Source organism: Panicum hallii, chromosome 5 (assembly GCF_002211085.1).
Source record: "Panicum hallii strain FIL2 chromosome 5, PHallii_v3.1, whole genome shotgun sequence".
Lineage (NCBI taxonomy): Eukaryota > Viridiplantae > Streptophyta > Magnoliopsida > Poales > Poaceae > Panicum > Panicum hallii.
Genome location: NC_038046.1, coordinates 22,309,073 through 22,314,802, shown reverse-complemented (window position 1 = coordinate 22,314,802; position 5,730 = coordinate 22,309,073). Strand labels below are relative to the sequence as shown.

The window sequence follows — 5,730 nt, the reverse complement described above, 5'->3', positions numbered from 1 at the left end:
ATCCACCATGCGCCAATGCTGCCATCATCGGCGAAGAAGGCGTAAATACCGATGCCGTCTGGACTAGAGATGCCATCGGCTGATACGTCTGCCTCTGGAACATGCACGGTGGCATTGGGTAGCTTCTGATGGTCAGCATCACTGTGTTGAGCGGTGGCGGTTGGATGCCAAAGCCTGCCATAGCGGCGCTCCCCGCTCTCGATGCTGCTGCAGCCGATGACTCTGGCTGAGTAACACGACCCTTTGTAACCCATCTGCAAGCCGCTGGCTATAGTTTCCCTAACAACATTCTGAATTGAGTTCATCAGGACGTTCGACTGGTTGATCATTGCGTGATGCATAGCTTGATCGAACATCTCTTGAAACTTGACCACATCTTTAGTGATCGTGATTTCACGCAGCTTCGAGAAGGCATTCTTTTGTATGGCCTCTCCTCTCTTGGTGACACTGAAAATTCCAAGGCAGGCCTTCTTGTAGTCTTCCACTACCTTCTTTAGTAGCTACTTTTGGGTGATGTTGAGATCTTCCTCGGTGACCTTGAGGATATTGGCACCATCCACCTCCTCCGGTATCAGGATGGACATGGTGAAGTCGTTCTCTTGTCCCACCAGGCGTGCCAAAAGCGTGTTGACGCAAAAAACTGGCTATCAGCTTTCTATGTAACCACACACGAGGATCTGGGAGATTTTCTTTACTCCAGCATAGGCTCCAAAATAGCTTCGCATAGATGCTAGACGTGCCAATCAATTTGACCTGTAATTGATAAGGAACAAGGCAATATCAAATAAAAGAACGTATCAGCTGGATTTTCGAATCGTTCCACAGAGAGTATCGGGCAAAACATCCAATACAAACCAACAAGCAATCGGCTAGAATCAGCCGATTTCAGAAAGCAAGTAGTATTAATGTTACTTAATAATGCTTGTGAGCAACACTTAGATCAGAAAGCAAGTAGTATTAATATTACTTAATAATGCTTGTGAGCAACACTTAGGCTAAACTTAAGCTAGTAGATTGAAATAGTAACAACTACAGTAAAAGCTGATGGATAACTTAGATCTAAGCTGGATAACTGTGGTAAAAGCTAAGCTGAGCGAGATTAAACAAGTCATCAAATATCGATAACTGGTGAGTAAACAGATCAAGAAAGAAGTGATGCGCCGTAAATCAAAGATCTAATTTGCTCGGTAAACATAGAACTTACCAACAAGTCAGAGATCGAAGCGATACAGCCCTACTAACCGGAAAAACTTGTTGAAGGAAAAGAGAAAAAGCTACAAAACTAGGGTTTGGTGAAGTCGCCGACAAATAAAGAAAAGGGTTTTGTTGTTGTATTGATGATTGTCCCTGATTACGAGCCCGCGGGCCAATATTTATAGGCTAGCCAATGAACCCTAGTCGATTACAACACAAAAATAACTTGACTAAAAAAACAAACCTTCTTTAATATTACAAGACTCGATTACAACACAAAAATAACTTGACTAAAAAAACAAACCTTCTATAACCAAAGCTAATATTACAAGACTCAAACTCCACATGATAACTTACTGACATAAACCCTCAACACCACGTATGCTCCATCAGACGCGGCCGTCATATCGGGTGCTCCATCAGCCGCGGCCGTCATATCGGCTAGACAGCTCTGCTTCCATCGGCTGTTTTTCTTACTCTTTGCATCGGCCAGACACGCGTCAAAAAACGGTATCAGCAAATATAAGACCAACGAAGGTAAATATTCAGGCAATTACGTTAATCCAGCTAGAACATCAGACGCCTCGGACACCTCACTAATATATGGTAAACTTGTTTCCATAATTCAAATGTCGTGAGACGATTCTGCCAGCAATTTGGCACTAATATAGAGAACAGTTGTAACTTTCGTACTACAAATGGCATCATGATCTTCAAATGAAGATACTAATTTACCATAAAATAGTTATATTCACTCGGATGGCTCAAGATGACAAATAGAACCAGAGAATTACCACAATTCATCGTCAATGCACCAGATGTTCTGAAAAAACAGTTATTATAGTGGCGAAACTAGTTTACCATGAAACTAAGTACTTTTTCCATTAAGTTTCATGAAAAACTATAACTATTTACTACATTCTACGCCCCTTGCATATGAATTACTAGAATCCATACCAACTATATTTGTAAATCCCACAATTCAATGGTGATGTACGAGTATTTAATTTGTAAATGGTTTACCAGATTTGTGCATCGAGCTTTATAGCACATAACACACTGATGCATTTGTGCATCGAGTAAACAAAAACAAGTACAAGAAAATAAACACCAAGCCAGAATCGGCTATATATATCTTTGACACATATTGTCATCAGCTATACATATCAAGGCCTGTGGGCATTATCAGGCAGAAAGCTTCTTGATCATGCTCAGTGGCTTGTAAAGCATGCAGAGGAGGAGCTCTGACCTAAACTGAGGTACCTTTTCCTGCATTTGTAGTTTGAACAAAATTAGAAATAATGAACTAGATTGCATAGGCAGGCAATCATACATTAGAATTCCTAGTAAAAAGAAAGGTAGATCTAGCTTGCCAATAAGAAATGATCAGAAAATAAGCATTGTTTTTTGTATACTGGACAGAGAAAAAACGAACTCACAAGGAAACTAGTAGACTAGTTCTAGAAGGAACATGTTCTACATGGGTCACATTTACTGGTGGATCAAGGACTGACAATGCATTCGGGGATGGAACATGGTAACTCAAAATTAGAATATGAAACTGAATTGGTACATGGGGTATGATATAATTTACAATAGTGCAGTGTATGTACCTGAAGAGTGCATGGAATCTCACTTATGTATCGTCTTTTGCAGACTATGATTTTGGAGAAACAATTATGAGAAACGTGTAGTATGCATGTAAGAATTAACAATATAACAGTAATTTAACCAAATGATTTCATTCAAAAAATTGGTTTGGCACAACTAAAAGAACATGGTGAAGCCAATACTTAAAATCGATAGGATCAAAACAATGGTATACAAACTGGTGCGTGCTGCAGTCAAATTTAGTTGGTATGGATGCAGCAATTACCAATTCCTTGTGGGAAATCAACAGGGAAAATCACTTAAAAAAGGATTTACAGTGAAGGAATAAATCTAATCAAAGAGGAGTCGACTGCTAATCTGAGGGAATCCGCTGCTAATCCCAACGGAAACGGATTGTTTTGAATTAGTAAGGCGGAATTTAGCGGCTGCATTTGAGACCAACGGAAAAGCACTGAATTTTCTGAATGAACAGTGAAGAAAAAAATCTAATCCAAGAGGAATTAGCTGCTAATCTAGAGAGAATCGGCTGCTAACCCAAAGGTAACCAGATCAATTCAAATAATATGGATTTTTGCGGCTCCTCACCTCAGTATCCTTGTCTCCGCGGGCCTGGACGAGGAGCAGCCAAAACAATTGGCAGGTACCTCTTGGCCGCCGCTGTGGATCACAAACTCATTTGCCCAAAAGATCTACATGAATAAATCGATTTCAATTCCCAGGAAGGAAGCGTGAGCAGAAAAGAAAAACAAACTGAGCAAGGGAGTACTTACCAACAAAATTGGGGATTATCAACCGTCAAAATTTGTGGTTGCAGGCTCATCTGCAGGTGGCCAATTCAAACGGAGGTAGTGGGAAAATTCAGGGTTAATCTCCTACGGAAACAAGAATTTATTCAGATAAATCTTACTCACCAGATCTCACGAGTCACGAAAGAACATGTTAGAAATAAGAAACCTACAACAAATTACCAGCGTCATGAAAGGAGAGACGATGTGGAAGCGGGACGCCATAGGTTGGAGAAGTCCGAAACCAATAAACGAGCGGCGGCAGTTCGGGCAGATCGCCGCGAACGGGATCGGCTCCAGCGGCGGCGCGTCTCGCAGTGAGCGAAGCAGGCGGTGATGTGGAGGACAAATAGGTAGCCAGATATATGATAAGTTTTATCTATACAAACATGCTTACTTGCAGCTATTTTTCACGGTCAGTATACCACCATGCTTATATATACTTATTTATCATTTTAAATTAAATATATTTATATACTAATTTAAAAAATACTTCAAAAGAATATATAAAACATTTCAAAAGCACCTCTATATTTTAAATATATTATAATTATAAAAAATAGTATGTCCACATATTGTATGTATGGTATCCAACGTATATACCATTATAGATGTTCTAGTATGATCACATACTTCATGTACCTGCTTTTTGTTGGATCGCATACGTCCTACGTCATGAGATACATGTGAAAATAGTTACAGGTGCGTGTACAATGAATTTTCCATATATATGCATATAAATACACACACATTTCAAGATCGAAATCGTATACCAACTCACGTGAAAAATTCAAATATTTGTGTACTTTAGAATCTAAATTTCATAGTTACTTAAAGCTCCGTTTGGATATCGATATTGGAGAGCTTGACATTGAATTGAGTTCAATACCAAATCGATTATGTTATTGAAATGGTCATAATTCGAATTCTGTTGTTTGGATAATCTTAACATTGGATTTTGGAATCCTAAGAGTCCAATTCAATTCCCGTTTGGATGTAAAAAGGTTGGAAATGAAAGACAAGAAGGCTGGAATGACGGCGCCAGCCGGGAAGAGAAGGGGGCACAGCTCCTCCTCTCACCTCCGCACCCTCCCGCTCCTCGTCGTCAACCTCGTGGGCGGCAAGTGGCCGGCGGCGGCGCCCGCCGCATTGGAGCGGAAGGAGAGGGCGCTGCGTCGCAAGGACGAGACGCCGGTGGCTGCCGCAAATTCGGCGGGCATGTCGAGGGGAGAGGCGCTGCGGCGCGAAGATGAGATGTCAGCGGCCGCCGCAAACTTGGTGCGCGCATCGAGATGAGGGGTGCTGCCTGCGAGGATGAGCAACCGGTGGCGATCGCAAACTCCACGCGCGTCGATGGGAAGGGTGCTGCGCCCTCGCGAACCGCCGGCAACAGCAGCAAACTCCACGCGAGCGTCGATGGAAGTGGTGCTGCACCACCAGGACGAGCCGGCGGCGGCGGCCGCAAAATCCGCATCTGCATCAACGGGAAGGTGCTGCGAGAGAGAGAGATTGGGAGGTCGAGGTGCAGGGCATCTGCATCGGTGGCGAGGTGTTGTGCGAGAGAGAGATTGGGAGGTCGGGGTAGGGGGCTGCATCGGCGGCGAGGTGCTGTGCGAGAGGGGGGGGGCAACGATTCAGCGTAATGCGGAGCCGGATGGCTTGGAATCGTGAGAGGGAGGTTGGCAGGAGGCTGAATACCATTTGGTATTGGACTGAGTTTCCAATACCAATTCCCTAACCAACCAAACAACAGATATTAGATACAGTCAATACCAATTAAAATTCAAAGCTTGAATATCTACGTCCAAATGCTACCTAATAGTTTTTTATGTTTAATAAAGCAAAAAACTTCTTGGAAAATTTGAAGAAATTATCATGTGAGCAAAATGTGTTGTTACAAGATCTCGAAAAATGTTTGTAACAATAAGGCACCCATGTGTTCCATTTCATGTTCATTTGACAACATATCTTTATAATCCTTCCTAGTGGTACTGAAAATATTGAAGGTTATTAGTAGTTTACATTATCTTTTTAACATATCAATTAATGTAACTCTGATTTCGCATATTTGTTTATGTAAAAATATTAATTATAATTTCTAGGCAATAATATATTTTTCTAATTTAAATATATTTCTGAA

The 5,730-nt window shown here is 41.6% G+C and overlaps 1 long non-coding RNA gene across 1 annotated transcript; it reads right to left on the bottom strand.

Moving 5' to 3' along the window:
* Window positions 1–2,175: 2,175 nt before the first annotated feature.
* LOC112894399 lies at window positions 2,176–3,952 on the bottom strand. Its single transcript, XR_003228982.1, has 4 exons — window positions 3,774–3,952; window positions 3,576–3,677; window positions 3,391–3,494; window positions 2,176–2,463 (listed from the first exon to the last, which is right to left on the bottom strand). It is a non-coding gene; the product is annotated as an uncharacterized LOC112894399 (long non-coding RNA).
* Between the last annotated feature and the right edge of the window lie 1,778 nt (window positions 3,953–5,730).